General features: G+C 40.3%; 1 protein-coding gene across 3 annotated transcripts in view; it reads right to left on the minus strand.

Moving 5' to 3' along the window:
• The window catches only part of PCED1B (PC-esterase domain containing 1B), a 150,626-nt gene that overhangs the window by 20,336 nt on the left and 103,542 nt on the right, over positions 1-26,748 (minus strand). The window lies entirely within an intron of this gene.

The following is a 26,748-nucleotide window of genomic DNA, read 5'->3' on the forward strand; positions in this document are numbered from 1 at the left end:
TCTGGTCCAATTCCACTTGTGGAGATTGAACAGGCCAAATGCTAAGCAGAGTGCTTGGCACTTGGTCAATGTTCAATTTATTCTAGGAGTTGGTATACATACATCCATGCTTTAGTAATATAAAATAATTACTAAATTATCTTAGTAATTTAGCAGTATAAAAATAGACTTTCAATGGCTAACTACTGAGCTTGAACCAAGAACCAGGCCTCCTAAATCTTGGTCCCATAGTCCCAGAGCCACGGTTCATGAATTGCAGGAAAATCAGGAGAAATAAAAGCTTGTGAACCTTTTTCACAAAGAGTAATTTAATACCCTAGGAGAATAGGGCCCTGAATTATTTAGCAATGTCCCTCACCTCTAAATAATATTACATTTTATTAGAAGACTCCAGACTACTGGCTTAGTTTTCTGATTCCAGTCTCTCTCTCTCTCTCTTATTACCATCTTAACCATTTGCAAGCGTGCAGTTCAGCACTGTTAAGTATATTTGCACTGTTGTGAAACAGACCATTTCATCTTACAAATCTGAAAAACTCTATCCATTAAACAATAACTCTCCTTTTGCTGGTCTCCACACCCCCTGGGAACCACCATTCTACTTTTCTGTTCCTGTGAATTTGGCTGCTATAGACACCTCACAGAAGTGGAATCACAAGTATTTGTCTTTTTGTGTCTGGCTCATTTCACTTAATATAATGTCCCCAAGGTTCATCCATGTTGTTGTAGGTGACAGGATTTCCTTCTTTTTTCAGGCTGAATAACATCGAACATCCAGTTCTCTAAAATTCACCTGCTCACCATATCTGTAAGAACACAGCTTTGTCCAACCCCAGGCCAGTGCTCGAAGACACTCTTTTTGAGATGTTTTATGTTAAGGGTCAGTTGACTTAGTTATTTATTAGTGACAACAAATATCCTATACAAAATCCATGTTGGCATAAACTATGCAAGCAAAGAGGTTCCACCCTAGACCTGCAAAACGCTGGGAGCATCATTTTTCTCTCACCAAGAAAAGCTGGCAAAGAATCTCCCTTTACCTTTTACATTCATGATCTGTGTTTGAAAATCTTCTCTTTAAAATGCCTTTTACTTTTCAACTTGTCATATTGGAGGGGGCTATTCACAACACTGTCAGTTTTTAAAAATATGGGTATTTTGGGAATGTAAGCTGATGCAGCCACTACGGAAAACAGTATGGAGGTTCCTTAAAAAACTAAAAATAGAGCTACCATATGATCCAGCAATCCCACTCCTGGGCATATATCTGGACAAAACTATAATTCAAAAAGATACAAGAACCCGAATGTTCATAGTAGCACTATTCACAATAGCCAAGACATGGAACAACCTAAATGTCCATCGACAGATGAATGGATAAAGAAGATGTCGTACATGTGTACAATGGAATATTACTCAGCCATAAAAAAGAATGAAATAATGCCATTTGCAGCAACGTGGATGGACCTAGAGATTATCATACTAAGTGAAATAAGTCAGACAAAGACAAATATCATATATCATTTATATGTGGAATCTAAAATATGACACAAATGAACTTATCTATTAAATAGAAACAGATTCACAGACATAGAGAGCAGACTTGTGGTTGCAGGGGGGAGGGAGGGAGGGGGAGGGATGGATTGGGAGTTTGGGGTTAGCAGATGCAACTATTATATATAAAATGGAAAAACAGGGCTTCCCTGGTGGCGCAGTGGTTGAGAGTCCGCCTGCCGATGCAGGGGACACGGGTTCGTGCCCCGGTCCAGGAAGATCCCACATGCCGCGGGGCGGCTAGGCCCGTGAGCCATGGCCGCTGAGCCTGCGCTTCCGGAGCCTGTGCTCCGCAACGGGAGAGGCCGCAACACTGAGAGGCCCGCGTACCGCAAAAAAAAAAAAAAAAAGTTCCCAGTCAGGGAGAAACACAGAAGCAGATGATTGTAATTCAATATTGGAAGTGAAGTTACAGCCTTATGTTAGGGCATCACTTCTATCACTGAAAAAGGATTTGAAAAATCTTACTGAAGATACGAATATGATTGAAAATAGCATTGTGAAAAGTGGCTTCTTGTCAGACCCTCTTCAGAAGGACATTTGCTTTATAAAGATAATGATTGCCCCAAATGGCATCATTTGTTTTATAAATCAAATGTGTGTCACTATTCCATTCTACCAGTACAATAGTAGGCTTTTAAATATTTTTCCAAATTATTATTTACAAAAATAATGTTACTGGCTATTTCTTATTGCCTTCCTTTCTTTCTCCTTTAGGACATTCCTTTCCTTAACACATTTTGTTGTTGAATCTCTGAAATACATTTAAAAAAATGAAGATGGAGAACTACAAATTACTTCCACTTCTCTGAATCTAGTGTTCACCAGTTTAATTAACCTATGACTGTAAATCTTTGAATCATATGTTGATATTCTGTTTTCTTAGTCATGATTTCTAAGTGTTGCATAATTCTTGATCAGTCACCTGATATACTGGTATCAGAACAAAAAACTTTGTGTTTATGTTCCATATATGCATTTATTCTTGGAGATGCATGCTAGTTAAATCACGGAGTAGTTTTAAAATACATGACAAAAATTCCTAAGAAGAAAGAAATGTCTCTTTATTGCTGGTTGAATAAACTCTGCAACTGTGCAAAGATCCAATTTAAAACCAGTTCTAAACTAATGAGCTTATTCCGCAAGCTTGTTCTTCTTCTCAGTAAGTGAAGCCAACATTTACTTAATTGCCACACGACAGAAATTACAAGGTCATCTGTGATTCCTCCCTTGCCTTCCTCCACCTGGAGTAGAGTAGATTCTACCTGCTGAACCACTGCTGGATAAGTCCCCTTCTCTCCCTACAGTCTTGACCTCAGCTCAGATCTGCAGTCCTGCTGTGGCTTCTTAATTTATCTTCCCATGTATACGGTTTTCTTCCTCCACCCCATTCTCTGACCTGCAGTCTTTGTTCTTCCTAAGACGCAGATCATACGATTTCACTTCCCTTTCATAGGCTAAATTTAACCTGCTAAATCGTGTCAAAAATTTTCTGAAAATATCAAACCTTCTGCCTTTTCTTAATCAGGCATGTTAGCCAAATACATAGCATTACCTCAGTGAGGCCTGCAGATCCCAAAGTGACAAGGCATCTGGGTTCCTTCAGATCACAAGAATACATAATAACAAACACTTATCGAGTATACTATTCTGAGCACTTTAAGAGTTTTAACTCTTTTGACAAAGTCAACAATAATAATTATTGCCACCATTTATTGGGAGTCTAATATCCATCCAGATATTAGCTGTCCATTAGTTGTTACCTTTTAAACCGCCATGCCGGGTTAGTGTTCCTGTCTCCAGGAGGAAGATGAAATGAGGGAAGGGATTTCTTAGGTCAGGGCTTGCCCCAGGCCAGTCAGCTAGGAAGTAGCAAGGTCCAGAGCCAGCCAACTCCCCCTGTCCCTGCTCTCTGCCCACCCTCAGTACTGGGCGCCTCACCACTTACAGGCCTATAGTGGTGTCACATCAAGAAAGGTGATGGAAATCCACAAACAAAATGCTGGAGAGGGTGTGGAGAAAAGGGAACCCTCTTGCACTGTTGGTGGGAATGTAAATTGATACAATCACTATGGAGAACAGTATGGAGGTTCCTTAAAAAACTAAGAATAGAGCTACCATATGATCCTGCAATCCCATTCCTGGGCATATATTCAGAGAAAAACAAGGTCTGAAAGGATACATGCACCCTAGTGTTCATTGCAGCACTGTTTACAATAGCCAGGACATGGAAGCAACCTAAATGTACATCTACAGAGGAATGGATAAAGAAGATGTGGCACATATATGCAATAGAATACTACTCAGCCATTAAAAAGAACAAAATAATGCCATTTGCGGCAAGATGGATGGACCTAGAGATTGTCATACTGAATGAAGTAAGTCAGAGAGAGAAAGAGAAATATTATGTGATATTGCTTACTTTCAGAATCTAAAAAGAAATGATATAAATGAACTTATTTACAAAACAGAAACAGACTCACAGACTTAACAAACTTATGGTTATGGGGGGGGAAGGGTTGGGGGAAGGGATAGTTAGGGAGTCTGGGATTGACATGTATACGCTGCTATATTTAAGATGGGTAACCAACAAGGACCTTCTGTACAGCACAGGGAACTCTGCTCAATATTATGTAACAACCTAAATGGGAAAAGAATTTGAAAAAGAATAGATGCATGTATACGTATAACTGAATCACTTTGCTGTACACCTAGAACTATCACAATATTGTTAATCAACTATACTCTAATATAAAATAAAAAGTTAAAAGAAAAAAGAAAGGTGATGGAAATGGAAATTAAAATATTGTGGCCAAGTCAGGCAGACTGTTTTGACTTACGACTTCTGGGGAACAAAGCCTGGCACTAAGCTGACTTCCCCAAGTCCATTACCTAAAGTGTTACTGTTTGGGTTTCGGGGTTGTGTCTGGTGACGGCAGGCTCAGAAGTCCTGGACATATGGTGGAGTCACAGAATGTTAGCCCCCAGGCTGAAGGAGAAACTGTCTCTTGCAGAGCGTGATTAACCACAGACAAATTTTAGGAGGAAGTAGCCTAAGAAAAATCTGCAAACTTTGCCTGTCGTCTGCTGAGGCTGTCAAACAAAACTAGATGAGAAGCTTCTTATTTCTTTAAGTGGGAAAGTCCTAAATCGAAAAAGCCCCCAAATGTTTTGTCTGAATAAGTTCTCTCAGTGGATGTCTTAAGAACAGGGATGTATCGTTGATGGCCAGGGGCCAGGACCCAGCTCACCAGCCTGAAGTAAGTCCTTTACCTTGTGGCCGAAGTCTGCTGATGAGGGATGCATAGTCACAGGGTCATGCAAGGACGATCTCCTTATTGTCCTGACCCATCAGGGCTTAGTCCAGGAGGAAGGAAGAGAGGTCGGGGGCATGCCACACTGTCACCCGTGCTCAGAGGAGAAGAAGGCCGTTGGGAGTTCCTCTTGGCCACCTGCCGATCGGCTGGGTCACTCTCGTCCTATCAGGAGAGAGACGGTACTTCCGTCGGAGGGCTTGGGTGTGAGCAGAAGCCTCCGCCAGCTGGAGGGCATGGCCCTGTGGCCTCAGCCTGCTCGGGGAGATGGCTCAGGGCTTCCTCTTTCCTGGAGCTAATTACAGAGTCTCAACTCTTATCTGTGCTCCCAGATGAGCCCAGCTGCTGGCTGGCTCTCCCCACTTCATCTCAACCAATCCCACACACTTTTTCAAGCCAACACTGAGATTTCCTAATCATTTCTTTTACATGTGGGGACAAAGATTTAATCTAATTTAGTCCTCAGTCTGTCACTTTGGGGCTAAAGTCCCTTTTCTTGGTGGCTGTACCACGGGATGCCTCTTAGGACCTGAAAAGAATTTTTTTCCCTGAAGGTCCTCAGCCGGAGACCGCCAGGGTCACCTTGGGCTACACCTTCTCCTAATGAGCTTTTGGAGAAAAGATCTGTCGGCTTTGCTGACACCCCATTCAATGCCCCTGCCAGTCTGAGCAGTGAGACATTTTATCTGGATGCCAATGAAGCTGGCTGCAGTTCTCCTGGACGAGTCTATCAAAGTCCCTGTCCATTCAGACAGCCATCTATGTATGGAGGGGGACACTGGCTAAGCAGTCTATTCCCCAGAGGTGTGCTGAGATTTGGGGGTGCAGAGTGGAAGGCGGATGATTACACGCAGATCTCTTTCTTCACTTTCCTTTCCAACATAACAGGTCCTTTAAAAACCTAGGATTTTTTAAATAATTAATTAATATAAAGAGAGAGTGCAGACAATGGAAATACAGTTTTGCCTTGTCTCCAGTAGGCTGAAGGAATTACCAAGGAGAGAGGACTCAGAGTAAAACATACCAGTCCTGAGGCCAACTATTGATCATACTGTGGTTCACATTTACTGAGCCCTGTTTGTGTTCCTCTTCCTGTCTCTGCTCCCTCCTCCCCTCCCTCCCTTTCCTTCATTTTTATAAAAAAAAACTATGGACTCAATGAATTGCTGGTTATAACAATCTACACATAACCTCAATTATAAGGAGACGAAATGATCAGGGAAGTAACTGAACTAGGGTATTTAGATTCTTCTACACTAAGAACCACTGAATATATAGCATTAATGCTAAACTAGGAGGAAATATGATGGCTCAACTGTGGAAATCAGCGTATTTTTGGACAATGAGGCATGTAAATGAGGAGGAGAATTAGAGCCACCAGAACCTTTACTTTTAGATGTCTGACCTGCCTGTCCTGGTCTGTAGGCAGTGGGGGATTAAGGAAACTAGCAAGCACTGGGATTAATCCAGAACCTAAGACACACTCCAGGAACACCCAGATGCCTGAGAACAAGACCAGGAGTTGCAAGCTCCCGTGGCTGTAGGTATTAGACATGAGATGGAAGAGGGTACAGGAACAGGGTCTGTTCATTGTATGGACAATCATTTTGCATATTAAACATGTAGGAATAGTCTTTGTTAACTCTAAGACTTGTAGAGCTGGCCCTCCGTTTCCATAGGTTCCGTCTGCATCTGTGGATTCAGCCAACTGGGAATTGAAAATATTAAAAAAAAAAAAAAATTCCTGAAAGTCCCAAAAAGTAAAACTTGAACTTGCCACGTGTTGGCAACTCTTTACATTGCATTTGCATTGTATTAGGTATTGTAAATAACCTAGCCTATTTAGAGTATACAAGAGGATGTGCATAGGTTATATGCAAATATATGCCATTTTATATGAGGGACTTGAGCATCCATGGGCCTTGGTATCTTCTGGGGGTCCTGGAACCAATCGCCTGTGCATACCAAGGGATGACTATACTATACTTTTTTTTTTTTTTAAATTCTTAAACCTCTCATATCTCGTGTTTTGCCACTTCTGATAAATATTATATATGGGAACAGAGAAATACCTCTCTACCATAAGGATAAAACAGAAGTGAAAGTATAGTGGTAAACAAAAACTTAATACTCAGCCTCAGTGTCGGAGACATTAGGGAGTAGTGGGGATTGTGGCAAACTGGAGAACACATGTACCATTTAAGTGGGCAGGAGCCACTCTGCTCTAGCAGATTGCTTCATTAGAGAATCTGGCTCCAGTATCCAGTTTTTTTTACTTCTATCTAGACAGTGAGGGAGTCAAGTTAGAGCAAACATCTGGGAATGGGGAACCACATAGAATCCTATCAAATGGGAGCAGTGGCTAGAAGAGAGGGAAGCAGTGAGGATTGCAGGAGCTACAGAAGGGCCAGAGAGAGACAGAATTCTGAAAACATTCTTGCCTTGGGAACCATTTCCCCTCTAGTTGTAGTACAAACCAGTGACAGTTTCCCAGGCAACATCCAGGCTGGCATAGCCTGAAAACTCATGTACTTCTGCAGTGCAGCATAATTTCTTGATAGGCAAATTTTGGCACCAGTTCTCAGAGTATAACCAACCCAAGAATGGAAGGTGAGATGGTGCTATTGGGTAGCAACTCCCTGTCATGGCAAATTTTAACCCTTCTGTGAAGTACAGAGTTCTTAATGAATTCTCATTTCTTTGTCTCTGTAGTTCATTGAAGTCAAGTTCTCAAAGCCTGACTGCCACATAAGAATCTTCTAGACATTGTTTTTATTTTATCTGTGGTTGGTGCTTAAAACAAATATAGATAATCGGATATTTGTAACACCAATATGCTGATAGTGCAGTTGATCTAAATGGATTTTAATATTTCTTCACAGTTGGGCACAGCTCAGTTAGAGGCTCAGTTTTACTCAAAGATGAACTTAAAAATATCTGCTTTTTTTGTTAAGGAATAATAATGGTAATAAAATACTGTTTGGGCAGTATGAATAACCATACTGTCTAGGACTTCAAAAAGCCTTCCAAATAACTTCAAACAAATCTCTACTTTGTTTTTAAGAACACTGGGGAAATAGAATTTAAATGAGCAACTGTGCCTTTTAATCCACATCTCATGGGCCCTTTACTGTTTAACTGTCCTGATTATTTTTTCCACATACTCTCTAATAAGCCAAATTGAGATGGATTAGAGTTAGTAGTCTGACACAACAGGGGAAAGCTATAGTCACACTGTATCCAGATATCAGCAAGGCATTTGGCAATGCCTATCATTATAACATTAGAAATAAGATGGAGAAGTACGTATGAACTAGATGACAGCACGTTTTAGTGCATTCATAGTTAGTTATCTACATTCAACATATCATTCAACATTGATTTAGCAAATATTTACTGGAAATCTACTATGGACTAGGTACTGCTCTAGGTTCTATAAGGATAGGAGCAAATATGAATTTTTGTTTTTGTAGAGAACACTGAGAAAAAAACAGGTTTTAAAAAAGGTATACACACACACCTACACTATATGTATAAATACATATGTAATTTTAAAAATGGACAACTCAGGCCTTGAGTGGAAAATAGATTTCATCCTCACTAACAGTGGATATTGCAATACAAAAACAATTTTGAAATGTCATGGGTGAAACATGTTGTATCATTATGTAAAATGATATATAAAATATATATGAATAGACTATTAAGTATGGAGTTCTCATACACGTTCCTCCCACCCCCAAAGATTCCCCTATTATTAAATTTTGCATTAGTGTGGTACATTTGTTATAACTGATGAACCAATATTGATATATTATTTTAACTAAAGTCCTTACTTTACATTAAGGTTCACTCTGTGTTGTATATTCTATGAGTTTAGACAAGTGTTTATTTGTATCCATTATGTTTCATGGTGTCATGTATTATCATGCTTCACCATATAATGTATCCACCATTACAGTATCATACAGAATAGTTTCACTGTCCTATAAATTCTCTGTACTGTACTTACTCATCTTCCCCTCCCCCAGAAGCCTTAGCAACCGCTACTGTTTTTATTATTTCTATAATTTGCCTTTTCCAGAATGCCATATAGCTGTAATCATTGAGTATATAGTCTTTTCTAGTTGGCTTCTTCCATTTAGCAAATGCATTTAAGGTTCATCCATGTCATTTCATGGCTTGATAACTCATTTTATTTTATCACTGAATACTATTCCATTTCATAAATGTACCACAGTTTGTTTATCCATTCACCTACTAAAGGACATCTTGGTTGTTTCCAAGTTCAGGAAAGTGTGATAGAACTGTTATAAACATTGAAATGCAGGGTTTCCTGTGGCCATAATTTTCAACTCATTTGGGTAAATACCAAGAAGCACAATTAATGGATTGTACAATAAGTCTAAGTTTAGCTTTGTAAGAAACTGTCTTCTGAAATGGCTGGACCATGTTGCATTCCCACCAGCAACGAATGAAAGTTCCTGTAGCCCCACATCCTGTTCAGCACTTGGTATTGTCATTGTTTTGGATTTTGGCCGTTCTAATAGGTGTCTCATTTTTTGTTTTAGTTTGTCATTCCCTAATGGCATATGGTGTTGAGCATCTTTTCATATATTTACTTGCCATCTATAGCTTCTTTGTTAAGGTGTTAGATCTTTTGCCCATTTTTAAAGTTAGGTTGTTTGTTTTCTTATTGTTGAGTTTTGAGAATTCTTTCTACATTTTAGATATAAGTTCTTAATCAGATACGTGTTTTGTAAATATTTTCTCCTAGTCTATGGCTTGTCCTTTCATTCATTTAACAGTGTCTTTTGTAGAGCAGAAGTTTTTAATTTTAATGAAGTTCCACTTAATTTTTCTTTCATGGATTGCACTTTTGATGTTGAATCTAAAAACTCATTGCCAAACACAAGATCACCTAGACTTTCTCCTTCTATATTTTCTTAGAATTTTAGTTTTGCATTTTACATTTAGGTCTGTGATCCATTTTGAGTTAATTTTTGTGAAAGATGTAAGGTCTGTGTCAATTCCTTCTTTCCTTTTCTTTTTGCCTGTGGATGTCCAGTTTTTCCAGTGCCATTTGTTGAAAAGATTATCCTTTCTCCACTGAATTGCCTTTGCTCCTTTGTCAAAGATGAGTTGATTAGATTTGTGTAGGTCTATTTCTGAGCTATTTATTTTGTGCCATTGATATATTTGTCTATTCTTTTGCTAATTCCACATCACTGTACCTTTAGAGTAAGAATTAAAGTCAGATAGTGGCAGTTCTCCAAATTTGTTCTTCTTCTTCAATATTGTGTTGGCTATTCTGGGTCTTTTGCTTCTCCATAAAAATTTCTTTTTTAAAAAATTTATTTTAATTATTTTTGGCTGCGTTGGGTCTTTGTGGCTGCGTGTGGGCTTCCTCTAGTTTTGGTGAGCGAGGGCTACTCTTTGTTGCGGGGCGTGGGCTTCTCACTGCGGTGGCTTCTCTTGTTATGGAGCACAGGGTCTAGGTGCACGGGCTTCAGTGGTTGTGGTGCATGGGCTCAGTAGTCATGGCTCGCAGGCTCTAGAGAGCAGGCTCAGTATTTGTTATGCACCGGCTTAGTTGCTCCGTGGCATGTGGGATCTTCCCAGACCAGGGATCGAACCCATGTCCCCTGCATTGGCAGGTGGATTCTTAACCACTGTGCCACCAGGGAAGGCCCTCCATGTTATCTTTAGAATCAATTTGTCAATAGCCACAAAATAACTTGCTGGTATTTTTATTAGAATTGAGTTAAATCTATAGATCCAATTGGAAAGAACTGATACCTTGATAATATTGACTCTTGTTATCCATGGAATACATCTCTATTGATTTAGATCTTCTTTTGTTTCTTTCATCGGAATTTTGTAATTTTCATCAGCTAGATCTTATATCTATTTTTCCTTAAGTATTTCTTTTTCTTTCCTTTGTAAATGGCGTTAATGTAGATGGTGTTGTGTTTTAAATTTCAAATTCCAATTGTTCGTTGCTGGTATATAAGAAAGCAATTACTTTGGTATCATTCATCTGTATCTTACAACCTGTCTACAATCATGTATCAGTTTCAGGAGATTTTTTGTTCTTGCTTTGGAATTTTCTACACAAACAGTCATGTTATTTGTGAGCAAAGGCAGTCTTATTTCTTTCTTCCCAAACTGTATACATTTTACTCTTCTTTTAATCTTATTTCAATAGTTAGGACTTCCAGTGCAGTGCTGGAAAGGAGAGGTGAGAGGGGGCATCATTGCTTTGTTCCTAATCTTAGGCAGAAAGCATCTAGTTTCTATTAAGTATGAAGTTAGATATAGGTATTTTGTAGGCATTCTTTATCAGGTTGAGGAAGTTACCCTCTGTTCCTACTCTGCTAAGGTTTCTTTTGTTTGTTTGAATTATGAATGGGTATTGGATTTTTCAAATGCTTTTTCTACATTTATGGATATAATCATATGATCACCTTTAGCCTGTTGATGTGATGAATTACATTAATTGATTCTCAAATGTTGAATCAGTCTCATGTACCTGGAATAAATCCTACTTCATCATGGTGTATAATTCTTTTTATACATTGTTGGACTTGATTTGCTAATTTTTTTTTTTTTTTTTTGCAGTACACGGGCCTCTCACTGCTATGGCCTCTCCCGCTGCGGAGCACAGGCTCCGGACGCGCAGGCTCAGCGGCCATGGCTCACAGGCGCAGCTGCTCTGCGGCATGTGGGATCTTCCCGGACCAGGGCACGAACCCACATCCCCTGCATTGGCAGGCGGATTCTCAACCACTGAGCCACCAGGGAAGCCCTGATTTGCTAATATTTTGTTGAGGATTTTCACATCCATGTTTATGAGAGACATTGGCTTGTTTTCCTTTCTTTAATGTTTTTGTTTGGTTTTGCTGTTAGGGTAATGCTGGACTCATAGAATGAGTTAGGAATTATTCCCTCAGCTTCTATTTCTGGAAGAGATTGTAGAGAATTGGTATCATTCCTTCCTTAAACGTATGGTAGAATTCACCAGTGAATCTATCTGGTACTTTCTGTTTTGGAATATTATTAATTACTAATTCAATTTCCATAATAGATATAGGCTTTTCAGGCTTTTCTGTTTCTCCTAGGTATGAGTTTTTGTAGATTGTGTCTTTCAAAGAAATGGTCCATTTCATCCAAGTTATCATATCTGTGGGCACAGAGTTGTTGATAACACTCCTTTATTATTCTTTTAATATCTGTGGGATCAGTAGTAATAACCCTTCTTTCATTTCTGATATTAGCAATTTATCTTCTCTTTTTTGTATACATTATATTTTAATGTGCAATTTTTATTATAAGTGAAAGCAGATATGTTTTCATATAGCCTTTTTTTTTTTTTTTCTGCACCATAAAGCATGAGGGATCTTAGAGTCCAGACCAGGGATTGAACCCATGTCCCCTGCAGTGGAAGCACAGAGTCTTCACCACTGGATCACTGGGAAGTGCCCATAGAGTCCCCAGTTTTATTTCTTTTATAAACCACAGAATTTATGTACTTTGCCTGTTTTTCGATTTTATCTAAGGCTTATGATAGATGAAGTGTTTACCTTTTACTCTGTCACACATGCTGCAAATGTTTTTATTCCAACTTATTCCTTTCCTCTTAATTTTGTGTTCATATTTTTCATACATAAGCTTTAGATAAAGTCTTTCAGTATTTTAAATATTGCTTCTTCCTTTGCTATCATGCTAAATAATACCTAACATTCACTAAGTGTTTACTGTGCATCGGGCATTATATAAAGTATATAATACTTTATATACTTTATAGAGTATAGATATATAATTATATATAATATATATAACATAGTTATCTACAGTATATAGATAACTGTATATTATCTAGGTTAAACCTCCAAGAACCGTTGTGGTAGGTATTATTATCTCCATCTTAAGGATGAGGAAACTGAGGCACAAGACGGTGAGTCTCTAGTTGCAGGTGAGCACAGAGCCAGGATTTGAAGCTAGGTACTCTAATACCAGACACTCAGTCCCTAAGCTTTACTGCCTCCCAGAGAAGTGCTGCCACTTGAAGATGATATGATTTATCAATATTTTTAATGGTCTACATATTTTTTAAAAAGGACACTCATAAACACTCTACTTTTAAAGTGTCAAGATTTTCAAATTTTATAACATAGAGCTATATGTCATAGCCCTTGCAAATTTAAAAGCATTCATTTATTTTGGAATTGGAATTGACGCATTATGTACTTTGATCTTATGGAAAAGTGGACTGATAGAATATTCGAAGATGTGGGAGAAATTATGAGACAAGGAAAACTAAGCCATTTTTAAGAAAAGGCAATTATTAACTATAGGGAAAAAGCAAATGGTAAAGAGAAACCTCATGATTACAGTGCACACAACATTAAGTTGTGAATGTTATTTGCATGGACATAATAAAGTGAAAAATGAATGTTTAACTACACAAAACTAGTGAACGAAAGGTGAGGAAGTGGAAAATGCAGAAAGTCGAACAGACAACTCTAGTTTCGGGGAGTCGCTATTTCTAAATGAATGTAGAGCAATCAAAGGAAGAAGAAGGATTGGTAGAGCAAAAAAGGAATAGCCTTGCAAGCATCAATTATTAGATGGAGTTGAGGGTAAACATAATAAATATGGAGAGAGATTGTTTCATTCTCTCATGATCTCCATTTCCTCCCTCGAGACATAGCTCCAACTTTTAGAAATATTCCTAAGACTATTAAAAAAAGATTAAAACAAGCTCGTTTTCCTCTCATTCAAGAACACGTCTTCACTTAACAAGTTAAATACATAATGCTAACAAATAATTCACAATACTCCAATGAAGACAATAACTTTAAATGGAATTACAAAACAGAATAAATGGACAGTGTTATTTTTCAAGAGAACAATTTCGTTTACTATCAAATTTTGCCACCTTGTACCTTTCTCTGCTTCATTAAAACCCTGGCCATATAACGCGGCTTTCCCATCCAAGGGACATCCGATCTTTAAATAGCATGTGGAACTCCTACCAGAGTGACCTTTCTTTTTGGCAGGTCATCTGACAATATTAGCTAGAGTACTTTGTTCCCAGAAGAGCAGGAGACCTTAATATTCGGAGAAGCTTTATTGTTGAAACAGTCTGAGCCGACTGCCAAAAATGACTGACTTCCTTTGCTCTGAAGAAGTTTCTCTTGTGTTCGCAATAAGTAGATATCAAAGGGACATTTATGGGTCTAAACTAGTTCCGGTGCTTGTAAAGAGGGCCACCCCGAGACGAGGCAGGCAGTTGGGAGACAGATCTGTTTCAGGGGCATGAGAGGAAGTTTTCTGAAGGATGCTGGCAGCAAAGGGCGGGCAGCCAGTACTGCAGGGAGGTCTTAACACAACATGACCAAGTGTCCCTACAGGTGACAGGGCATAGCAATAGCATAGCAGGAGTATATGATATTCAATGCCAAGGTAGGAAGGCAGGAAACCAGAAATGCAGCTTAGTGAAGGTAAGAGCAAGGCAAGACCCCAGCCCCAGAGAGAAAGAGCAAATGAAATGGGTTAAAAACAACTCAGGGGCTTCTCTGGTGGTGCAGTGGTTGAGAGTTCGCCTGCCGGTGCAGGGGACACGGGTTTGTGCCCCGGTCCGGGAGGATCCCACATGCCGCGGAGCGGCTGGGCCCGTGAGCCATGGCCGCTGAGCCTGTGCGTCCGGAGCCTGTGCTCTGCAACGGGAGAGGCCACAGCAGTGAGAAGCGCGTGTACTGAAAACAACAACAACAACAACAACTCAGGAAAACAAGTGCAATTATCACAATTGGGTCCCAAATGGCAGACTCTGAAATAAACTCATAAATGCAATCAGCAAACGAGGTTAGAACCTTGGAAACTATCCAGTTGCTTCATATGATTTATAGGATTGGAGAAGTGTGTTGATCCTCATACCAAAGTTTATGTCACAAGGTGTAAACACAATTCTAACTTCCCAGTGAACCATGATTTAAGCTACACAGGGCTGAGGGTGCGGAAGTATGCCTTTGTCTCTAAGGGAGATAATAAGAAATGCTTGCAATTTACGAAAGTCACCGATAATTTTTAATCTTTTTGTTTTGGAGGTCAGCCAAAATTCCAAATCTTTTACACTAACCATTGCAGTAATCCAGGTGAGTGAAGGTGGTGGTGATGGAGGGGACGGGGACAAGGTGATAGACTGAACAGTGACTGGAGGGGAGTGGGGGATGGGAGAGAATCACGAGCCGAGAAGTATTGTACAGAATGCTTCCTTGGTGCTAGAAGATAAACTGAGGCATATTAAAACTTTTTAGTTTCTTTGAGCAAAAATCAATTGGAATGGAGCAGCGCCAGATCAGAAGTTGTTAGGAGCCCTCCACCAACAGGAACTCTGGGAGGGACTTTATAGAAAGAAGGTGGAAGCAAAGCAAGGAATTATGGGTTGGCTATAGCTTAAAGCCTCGTTGGCTGTTTGTGACTGGTTGTCCTTAGGTTTGCATTTCGATTTGGGTTTGCTCACGTAGGCTGCCACGGCATTAATGCCACCTGTCTTTTTTTAAAAATAAATTTATTTATTTATTATTTTTGGCTGGGTTGGGTCTTCTTTGTTGTGCACGGGCTTTCTCTAGTTGTGGTGAGCAGGAGCTACTCTTCGCCGCGGTGCACGGGCTTCTCATTGCAGTGGCTTCTCTTGTTGTGGAGCACGGGCTCTAGGCGCGTGGGCTTCAGTAGTTGTGGCACGCAGGCTCAGTAGTTGTGGCTCACGGGCTTAGCTGCTCTGCGGCATGTGGGATCTCCCCAGACCGGGGCTCGAACCGTGTCGCCTGCGTTGGCAGGCGGATTCTTAACCACTGCGCCACTAGGGAAGCCCGGTGCCACCCGTCTTAATGGTCTCCTTGTTGAGTTAACTTAACACTGGTTTCTGGATTGGCTCGGACAACTGAGTGTACCGGGATGCCAGCACAGAGTAGGCACAGTCTGATGGCTGGAGTCAAAACCTGACTCCAGTTTCTATGCTCTGTGTGAACTTGAGCCAATTACTTAACCTCTCTCAGCCTTTATCTGTAAAAACAAGAAAAATTCTACCTACAAAGTTGTTGTGAGAGCTAAATGAGAGTTCATACCACTAACTTGACACATATACTGATAGTCTATTAATTGCCAAACCCTGAATTCAAAGTCCAGTATGCTGGGAGAGATGTGCAAAAACAAACAACACACTACAAAGGGGCAAGTGATAAGCACAAAGATATCAGCCTCCCTAAAGTGTTCGAGGAGCCCAGAATCAGGTGTTCTGCTTGCAGATGTGGGGAGAGGGGAATGGGTATTTGAGCCAGGCTTGAATGAGTACGTTTCCACTAAAATGCATCTCCCCTGTGAACTTGGACAAATTAATCTCCGAGAGCCTCTGTTTCCTCAGTTAGGGATAATAATAGTAATCATCCCAAGGAGTGATTGTGAGGGTTAAGTGAAATAATCCCTGAAAAATGCCCAGTACAGTGCCTGGTACATAGCAAGTACTCCATCAACGTTGGCTACTATTTTTTTTTTACATCTTTATTGAAGTATAATTGTTTTACAATGGTGTGTTAGTTTCTGCTGTATAACAAAGTGAATCAGTTATACATATACATATGTTCCCATATCTCTTCCCTCTTGCGTCTCCCTCCCTCCCACCCACCCTATCCCACCCCTCTAGGTGGTCACAAAGCACTGAGCTGATCTCCCTGTGCTATGCAGCTGCTTCCCACTAGCTATCTATTTTATGTTTTGTGGTGTATATATGTCCATGCCACTCTCTCACTTTGTCACAGCTTACCCTTCCCCCTCCCCATATCCTCAGGTCCATTCTCTAGTAGGTCTGTGTCTTTATTCCTGTCTTACCCCTAGGTTCTTCATGACATTTTTTTTTTCTTAAATTCCATATATATGTATTAGCATATGGTATTTGTCTTTCTCTGTCTGACTTACTTCACTCTGTATGACAGACTCTAGATCATCCACCTCATTATAAATAGCTCAATTTCGTTTCTTTTTTATGGCTGAGTAATATTCCATTGTATATATGTGCCACATCTTTATCCATTCATCCAATGATGGACACTTAAGTTGTTTCCATCTCCTGGCTATTGTAAATAGAGCTGCAATGAATATTTTGGTACATGACTCTTTTTGAATCATGGTTTTCTCAGGGTATATGCCCAGTAGTGGGATTGCTGGGTCATACGGTAGTTCTATTTGTAGTTTTTTAAGGAACCTCCATACTGTTCTCCATAGTGGCTGTACCAATTCACATTCCCACCAGCAGTGCAAGAGTGTTCCCTTTTCACCACACCCTCTCCAGCATTTATTGTTTGTAGATTTTTTTATGATGGCCATTCTGACTAGTGTGAGATAATATCTCATTGTAGTTTTGATTTGCATTTCTCTAATGATGAATGATGTTGAGCATTCTTTCATGTGTTTGTTGGCAATCTGTATATATTCTTTGGAGAAATGTCTATTTAGGTCTTCTGCCCATTTTTGGATTGGGTTGTTTGTTTTTTGGATATTGAGCTGCATGAGCTGCTTGTAAATTTTGGAGACTAATCCCTTGTCAGTTGTTTCATTTGCAAGTATTTTCTCCCATTCTGAGGGTTGTCTTTTGGTCTTGTTTATGGTTTCCTTTGCTGTGCAAAAGCTTTGAAGTTTCTAGGTCCCATTTGTTTATTTTTGTTTTTATTTCCATTTCTCTAGGAGGTGGGTCAAAAAGGATCTTGCTGTGATTTATGTCATAGAGTGTTCTGCCTGTATTTTTGTCTAAGAGTTTGATAGTTTCTGGCCTTACATTTAGGTCTTTAATCCATTTTGAGCTTATTTTTGTGTATGGTGTTAGGGAGTGATCTAATCTCATACTTTTACATGTACCTGTCCAGTTTTCCCAGCACCACTTATTGAAGAGGCTGTCCTTTCTCCACTGTACATTCCTGCCTCCTTTATCAAAGATAAGGTGACCATATGTGCGTGGGTTTATCTCTGGGCTTTCTAGCCTCTTCCATTGATCTATATTTCTGTTTTTGTGCCAGTACCATACTGTCTTGATTACTGTAGCTTTGTAGTATAGTCTGAAGTCAGGGAGCCTGATTCCTCCAGCTCCGTTTTTCATTCTCAAGATTGCTTTGGCTATTCAGGGTCTTTTGTGTTTCCATACAAATTGTGAAATTTTTTGTTCTAGTTCTGTGAAAAATGCCAGTGGTAGTTTGATAGGGATTGCATTGAATCTGTAGATTGCTTTGGGTAGTAGAGTCATTTTCACAATATTGATTCTTCCAATCCAAGAATATGGTATATCTCTCCATCTATTTGTATCATCTTTAATTTCTTTCATCAGTGTCTTATAATTTTCTGCATACAGGTCTTTTGTCTCCTTAGGTAGGTTTATTCCTAGATATTTTATTCTTTTTGTTGCAATGGTAAATGGGAGTTTTTCCTTGATTTCACTTTCAGATTTTTTTGTTATTAGTGAATAGGAATGCCAGAGATTTCTGTGCATTAATTTTGTATCCTGCTACTTTACCAGATTCATTGATTAGCTCTAGTAGTTTTCTGGTAGCATCTTTAGGATTCTCTATGTATAGTATCATGTCATCTGCAAACAGTGACAGCTTTACTTCTTCTTTTCCGATTTGGATTCCTTTTATTTCCTTTTCTTCTCTGATTGCTGTGGCTAAAACTTCCAAAACTATGTTGAATAAGAGTGGTGAGAGTGGGCAACCTTGTCGTCTTTCTGCTCTTAGTGGAAATGGTTTCAGTTTTTCACCATTGAGGACAATGTTGGCTGTGGGTTTGTCGTATATGGCCTTTATTATGTTGAGGAAAGTTCCCTCTATGCCTACTTTCTGCAGGATTTTTATCATAAATGGGTGTTGAATTTTGTTGAAAGCTTTCTCTGCATCTATTGAGATGACCATATGGTTTTTCTCCTTCAATTGTTAATATGGTGTATCACATTGATTGATTTGCGTATATTGAAGAATCCTTGCATTCCCGGAATAAACCCCACTTGATCATGGTGTATGATCCTTTTAATGTGCTGTTGGATTCTGTTTGCTAGTATTTTGTTGAGGATTTTTGTATCTATGTTCATCAGTGATATTGGCCTGTAGTTTTCTTTCTTTGTGACATCTTTGTCTGGTTTTGGTATCAGGGTGATGGTGGCCTCGTAGAATGAGTTTGGGAGTGCTCCTCCCTCTGCTATATTTTGGAAGATTTTGAGAAGGATAGGTGTTAGCTCTTCTCTAAATGTTTGATAGAATTCACCTGTGAAGCCATCTGGTCCTGGGCTTTTGTTTGTTGGAAGATTTTTAATCACAGTTTCAATTTCAGTGCTTTTGACTGGTCTGTTCATATTTTCTATTTCTTCCTGATTCAGTCTTGGCAGTTTGTGCATTTCTAAGAATTTGTCCGTTTCTTCCAGGTTGTCCATTTTATTGGCATAGAGTTGCTTGTAGTAATCTCTAATGATCTTTTGTATTTCTGCAGTGTCGGTTGTTACTTCTTCTTTTTCATTTCTAATTCTATTGATTTGAGTCTTCTCCCTTTTTTTCTTGATGAGTCTGGATCATGGTTTATCAATTTTGTTTATCTTCTCAAAGAACCAGCTTTTAGTTTTATTGATCTTTGCTATAGTTTCCTTCATTTCTTTTTCATTTATTTCTGATCTGATCTTTATGATTTCTTTCCTTCTGCTAACTTTGGGGTTCTTTTTGTTCTTCTTTCTTTAATTGCTTTAGGTGCAAGGTTAGGTTGTTTATTCAAGATGTTTCCTGTTTCTTAAGGTAGGATTGTATTGCTATAAACTTCCCTCTTAGAACTGCTTTTGCTGCATCCCATAGGTTTTGGGTCGTCACGTCTCCACTGTCATTTGTTTCTAGGTATTTTTTGATTTCCTCTTCGATTTCTTCAAAAGTGATCACTTCAAAGTGATCGTTTCGTTATTAAGTAGTGTATTGTTTAGCCTCCATGTGTTTGTATTTTTTACAGATCTTTTCCTGTAATTGATACCTAGTCTCATAGCATTGTGGTCGGAAAAGATACTTAATACAATTTCAATTTTCTTAAATTTACCGAGGCTTGATTTGTGACCCAAGATATGATCTATCCTGGAGAATGTTCCATGATCACTTGAGAAAAATGTGTATTCTGTTGTTTTTGGATGGAATGTCCTATAAAAATCAAGTAAGTCCATCTTGTTTAATGTATCATCTAAAGCTTGTGTTTTCTTATTTATTTTCATTTTGGATGATCTGTCCATTGGTGAAAGTGGGGTGTTAAAGTCCCCTGCTATGACTGTGTTACTGTCAAGTTCCCCTTTTATGGCTGTTAGTACTTGCCTTATGCATTGAGGTGCTCCTATGTTAGGTGCATAAATATTTGCAATTGTTATATCTTCTTCTCGGATCGATCCCTTGATCATTATGTAGTGTCCTTCTTTGTCTCTTCTAATAGTCTTTATATTAAAGTCTATTTTGTCTGATATGAGAATTGCTACTCCAGCTTTCTTTTGATTTCCATTTGCATGGAATATCTTTTTCTATCCCCTCACTTTCAGTCTGTATGTGTCTGTAGGTCTGAAGTGGGTCTCTTGTAGACAGCATATATATGGGTCTTGTTTTTGTATCCATTCAGCCAGTCTGTGTCTTTTGGTGGGAGCATTTAATCCATTTACATTTAAGGTAATTATCGATATGTATGTTCCTATTCCCATTTTCTTAATTGTTTTGGGTTTGTTATTATAGGTCTTTTCCTTCTCTTGTGTTTCTTGCCTAGAGAAGATCCTTTAGCATTTTTTGTACAGCAGGTTTGGTGGTGCTGAACTCTTTCAGCTTTTGCTTGTCTGTAAAGGTTTTAATTTCTCCATCAAATCTGAATGAGATCCTTGCTGGGTACAGTAATGTTGTTTGCAGGTTTTTCTCCTTCATCACTTTAAATATGTCCTGCTAGTCCCTTCTGGCTTGCAGAGTTCCTGCTGAAAGTACAGCTGTTAACCTTATGGGGAGTCCCTTGTGTGTTTTTTGTTGTTTTTCCCTTGCTGCTTTTAATATGTTTTCTTTGTATTTAATTTTTGACAGTTTGATTAATATGTGTCTTTGCATGTTTCTCCTTGGATTTATCCTGTATGGGACTCTCTGTGCTTCCTGGACTTGATTAACTATTTCCTTTCCCATATTAGGGAAGTTTTCAACTGTAATCTCTTCAAATATTTTCTCAGTCCCTTTCTTTTTCTCTTCTTCTTCTGGAACCCCTATATTTCGAATGTTGTTGGGTTTAATGTTGTCCCAGAGGTCTCTGAGACTGTCCTCAATTATTTTCATTCTTTTCTCTTTATTCTGCTCTGCAGTAGTTATTTCCACTATTTATCTTCCAGGTCACTTATCCGTTCTTCTGCCTCAGTGATTCTGCTATTGATTCCTTCTAGAGTATTTTTAATTTCATTTATTGTGTTGTTCATCATTGCTTGTTTCATCTTTAGTTCTTCTAGGTCCTTGCTAAATGTTTCTTGCATTGTCTCTATTCTATTTCCAAGAGTTTGGATCATCTTTACTATCATTATTCTGAATTATTTTTCAGGTAGACTGCCTATTTCCTCTTCATTTGTTAGGTCTGGTAGGTTTTTATCTTGCTCCTTCATCTGCTGTGTGTTTTTCTGTCTTCTCATTTTGCTTATCTTACTGTGTTTGGGGTCTCCTTTTTGCAGGCTGCAAGTTCGTAGTTCCCATTTTTTGGTGTCTCTCCCCAGTGGCTAAGTTTGGTTCAGTGGGTTGTGTAGGCTTCCTGGTGGAGGGAACTAGTGCCTGTGTTCTGGTGGATGAGGCTGGATCTTGTCTTTCTGGTAGGCAGGTCCACATCTGGTGGTGTGTTTTGGGGTGTCTGTGGACTTATTATGATTTTAGGCAGCCTCTCTGCTAATGGGTGGGGTTGTGTTCCTGTCTTGCTAGTTGTTTGGCATAGGGTGTCCAGCACTGTAGCTTGCTGGTCGTTGAGTGAAGCTGGGTGCTGGCGTTGAGATGGAGATCTCTGGGAGATTTTCGCCATTTGAGATTATGTGGAGCTGGGAGGTCTCTTGTGGACCAGTGTCCTGAAGTTGGCTCTCCCACCTCTGAGGCACAGCACTGACTCCTGGCTGCAGCACCAAGAGCCTTTCATCCACACGGCTCAGAATAAAAGGGAGACAAAGTAGAAAGAAAGAAAGAGGATAAAGGAAAATGAAATAAAGTAAGGTAAAATAAAATAAAGTTATTAAAATAAATAATAATTATTAAGAAAAAAAAATTTTTTTAAGTAAAAAACAAACGGACGGACAGAGCCCTAGGACAAATGGTGAAAGCAAAGCTATACAGACAAAATCTCACACAGAAGCATACACATACACACTCACAAAAAGAGGAAAAGGGGAAAAAATAATAAATCGTGCTCTCAAAGTCCACCTCCTCAATTTGGGATGATTTGTTGTCTATTCAGGAATTCCACAGGTGCAGGGTACATCAAGTTGATTGTGGAGATTTAATCCGCTGCTCCTGAGGCTTCTGGGAGGGATTTCCCTTTCTCTTCTTTGTTTGCACGGCTCCCGGGGTTCAGCTTTGGATTTGGCCCCGCCTCTGCGTGTAGGTCTCCGGAGGGCGTCTGTTCTTCGCTCACACAGGACAGGGTTAAAAGAGCCGCTGATTCGGGGGCTCTGGCTCACTCAGGCCACGGGGAGGGAGGGGTATGGATGCGGGTCGAGCCTGCGGCGGCAGAGGCCGGCGTGACTTTGCACCAGCCTGAGGCGCGCTGTGCGTTCTCCTGGGGAAGTTGTCCCTGGATCATGGGACCCTGGCAGTGGCGGGCTGCACAGGCTCCTGGGAAGCGGGGTGTGGATAGTGACCTGTGTTCGTACACAGGCTTCTTGGTGGCGGCAGCAACAGCCTTAGCGTCTCCTGCCCGTCTCTGGGGTCCGTGCTGTTAGCCGCGGCTCGCGCCCGTCTGTGAGCTCCCTTAAGCAGCGCTCTTAATCCCCTCTCCTTGCGCACCCTGAAACAGTGTTCTCTTGCCTCTTCGGCAGGTCCAGACTTTCCCCCAGACTCCCTCCTGGCTAGCCGTGGCGCACTAACCCCCTGCATGCTGTGTTCACGCCGCCAGCCCCAGTCCTCTCCCTGCGCTCCGACCGAAGCCTGAGCCTCAGCTCCCAGCCCCAGCCTGCCTCGGTGGGTGAGCAGACAAGCCTCTGGGGCTGGTGAGTGCCGGTTGGCACCGGTCCTCTGTGCGGGAATCTCTCTGCTTTGCCCTCTGCACCCCTGTTGCTGTTCTCCTCCGCGGCCCCGAAGCTCCCCTCGTCTGCTACCCGCAGTCTCCACCTGTGAAGGGGCTTCTAGTGTGTGGAAACCTTTCCTCCTTCACGGCTCCCTCCCACTGGTGTGGGTCCCGTCCCTATTCTTTTGTCTCTGTTTATTCTTTTTTCTTTTGCCCTACCCAGGTACGTGGGGAGTTTCTTGCCTTTTGGGAGGTCTGAGGTCTTCTGCCAGCGTTCAGTAGGTGTTCTGTAGGAGTTGTTCCACGTGTAGATGTATTTCTGATATATCAGTGGGGAGGAAGGTGATCTCCGCGTCTTACTCTTCCGCCATCTTCCCCCTCTCTCTGACGTTGGCTATTTTTATTAACATTATTACTATGGAGAACTCTGGTACTAAAGAGCTCTGATGAACTCAATGACATATCAAGGTCACAGCTAGTTAATAGCAGAGACTAGACTAGGATCCAGGCCACAGTTTTATGCTCAAAATAAAAGTAAAGCTCTGGACTCATCCATCCTACTTTTCCTACTGGAGATTCTAAAGAGAGTGTTGGATCTTTTTGTGTAACATGGAAACTTAGCAACTTTTCCCAAATGAAGTTCTGAATGAAATCATTTAACATTTGAATGAGCTCATATGTAAAAGGATTAACCACTTTGACAGGTACTAAGTCTGCAGTACATATAAATTTACTTTGTCTTACTGGACATCTTGGTTTTGCTTTTGTTTTTTTTCCAGGTTACATATTTCTCTTATTTCAACCCTCTAACCCCATTCTCTGAAGCCTATTTGATTTTCATATCAAAGGAAAATGAAAGCAAAATGGATAGGTTCTACTTGTAATCAACATCCGTTTACTGTCTATTGTGGTTCAGAAGCTCTTCGCTAGCCCTATGGAAGGAGACAAAGAATAGAAAAGATAGCCTCCATCTTTGAGACAGGTGCCGTTTTGTTTAAATAAACCAGATCTATATGCAAAGAGAAAACAATAATTCTGTGATAATGTATAGATATTCCATGGTCATATGGGTAGGTTGGATATGTTCACACAGAGGAGACAAAGTCAATTGGTGTATTGGGCGGGAGCTAATGAGGATGTATGGGGAGAAAAGAATCATCTCTTTGACCAGTGCTATGTTGGGTGTTCCGTATAGTATCTGGATAATTCTGAGCTCCAAAAGTGGTAAAGACTGACAAAGAGAAAGGCAGGCAGTGATTTTCATTAAGATCACCTGGTACTAAACAAACAAACAAAGGAACCTGCACCCAGCCCCCACCCTCAGAGATTCTGTTTCCGTTTCCGGGGCAGGGAGCCCGGGTCTCCACACTTTATGAAAGCTCCCAGGTGATTCTAAAGTGCAACAAAGGCTGAGAACCTCCACGTTGGGGCAAAGACCAGATGAAAAATATTGGCAAGTCTGTGTAGAGAACTAATGCATATGAAAGGGTTTTCTAAATAACACACTACTGTGTGAATAAAGACTTACCATTGTTTTTCTATGTGTAGTTTGTACCTAGAGATCCCCTGAAATGACGTTGAACTAGTGCACTTCGAGTGCGGTGCTTATGCACTTCAAGCAGGATTCTGAGCACATTGTATTGAAGCGGGCGTGTGGGTTTGTGGGGAGGAGGGTGAGGGTGACTAAAAGAAATGCCAGGCAGGGCTGGAGGAACAGACCCATGAGTTCTCTTCTGTGGATTCCAGGTCTGAAGCAGCAGAAAGTTACGCCCAGGGCTTGCCAAACAGCTCAGGAACCTTCTGTTTGGAGATTTCAAGGATGCCTATTTTGTCGTAGGGCTAGTTGAAGTGAAAATGCCAAGCTGGAGAGGAACAAAAGATGGGATTCAAGAGTTTGACTCATAGTTCATGCTCATTAATTGTTTGCTGAAATGAGGACAAAATGTGGGATGATGATGTAGCGCTAAATAGAAGAGATGGCCTAGCAAATTAGATCATGGTGTTTGGATTTGATGCTAATGGCACCGGAAAGCCATGATGTAACCTTGAGTAGTGTTTAAGGACCTGTAAACTACTGAAAATTGAAGAAATAAATGTGTGTCCAAGGTTATTCATTCCTTAAGAGGACTTTAAAGAAGAGTATTTTCATCATGAGAATAATGGTCGCTATAATGGTTTATTTAAGCAAGATTGTGGACTCTTCTTTTCTGAACAGGGTTGCACCTCCGGTAGGGCTGGTTGTTCATGTCACACGAGTGAATAATAGCGTTGGTCCTGAAATCAGTCTGTCCTGTGCTCACTAAGCCGTGCATCCGAGTGTGGACTGCATCAGCCCGGATGAAGGGATGCCTTTTCCCACCTCACACAAAGGCACCCCATGGAGTATTGGCAGCCCATCTCTGAAAGTCTGAAGACACAGTGCATGCTCTTCTGCTTAGGTAGTCTCTTAAGGTCACTTCCAGACTTGGGTAGGAAACCAATGATGTGAGCAATAAAGTGGAAGAAAGAAGAGAAGATTAAAATGATCAAATATAAGAAGAAATGTAAAAGAACAGCAGAGTGAGGTCCCAAGATAAGTGGAGTCTCCCCCCATGTCTTTCTGATATTGTGAGTAAACACGGAGAAAAAGTTCAGTGACCTAATAAACGGCAGAAACGAAAACGAGGCAAAATGCAACACAGAGGCATTTTGCAATAAGAAGCAACATGAATCTGGCATCTAAATCCAGCAATTGTATAACCGGGGCTAGAAAAAGTCCATTTTACCAGCAGCAAGTCTATTTTTAGAGAGAAAATATAAAATGAGTATGTTTCCAGTGGTCCTCTGCACTTCTTTTCACTTTCATCCAAAATCCCTTCCTCCTCAGCCCATTCCAACACCTCAGTGGAACTGGATGGCTACTGCTAATGTTTTACGTTTCAATTTGGATGATGAGTTTCCATATTACGTTCATATCGGCAAGGCTCTGCCACTCTCACCTCTAACTGCTAACTTTTCTAGTACACAGTCAGAAAAGGAAGTCCTTAACTCTCACAAGCAGTTTCGTCTTGAAACTACCTAAGAAATGTCTCAAGCCCCTTTCAATTTCTAAGGAACGCAGAATTTGCACATTAGAAACAGAGCTCACAACACCTAAGCAAAGAATTTCATAGAAATAAATCAGATTAGTTCAAAGGATATTTCTCTTTAGGCTCACAGTATATCCCACACTTTTCAATAGACCAAGAAGACCTGTGGTCAACACTCTGGATTCCTATCCCTATAAGGCTTTTGCATGGAACATCACTGATTCCTATGGGTTCCAGCTGAGGAATTTATAACATGATCTGTTTCCCTTGGGATTAGCGTTTGAAAATTTATTTATTCATCCAACATTTAATAGATCCCCCACTGTGTTAGATGCTGGGAACACAAAGATCACTAAGGCATGGCTACTGCTTCTGAAGTCCTTATTTAGTAAGAGAAGACAGACATTTAATTTAATAAATGCCACAAAATACTCCGGTGTTATGACATGTATGTCTGGGGAAGAGAGGGGACACAAAGGACAAGGAGGTGCTCCAAGGCAGAGCAAACTGTGGGAATAAATAAAGCAGCTGTGTGT

This window comes from Globicephala melas, chromosome 10, assembly GCF_963455315.2.
Source record: "Globicephala melas chromosome 10, mGloMel1.2, whole genome shotgun sequence".
Taxonomy (NCBI): Eukaryota; Metazoa; Chordata; class Mammalia; order Artiodactyla; family Delphinidae; genus Globicephala; species Globicephala melas.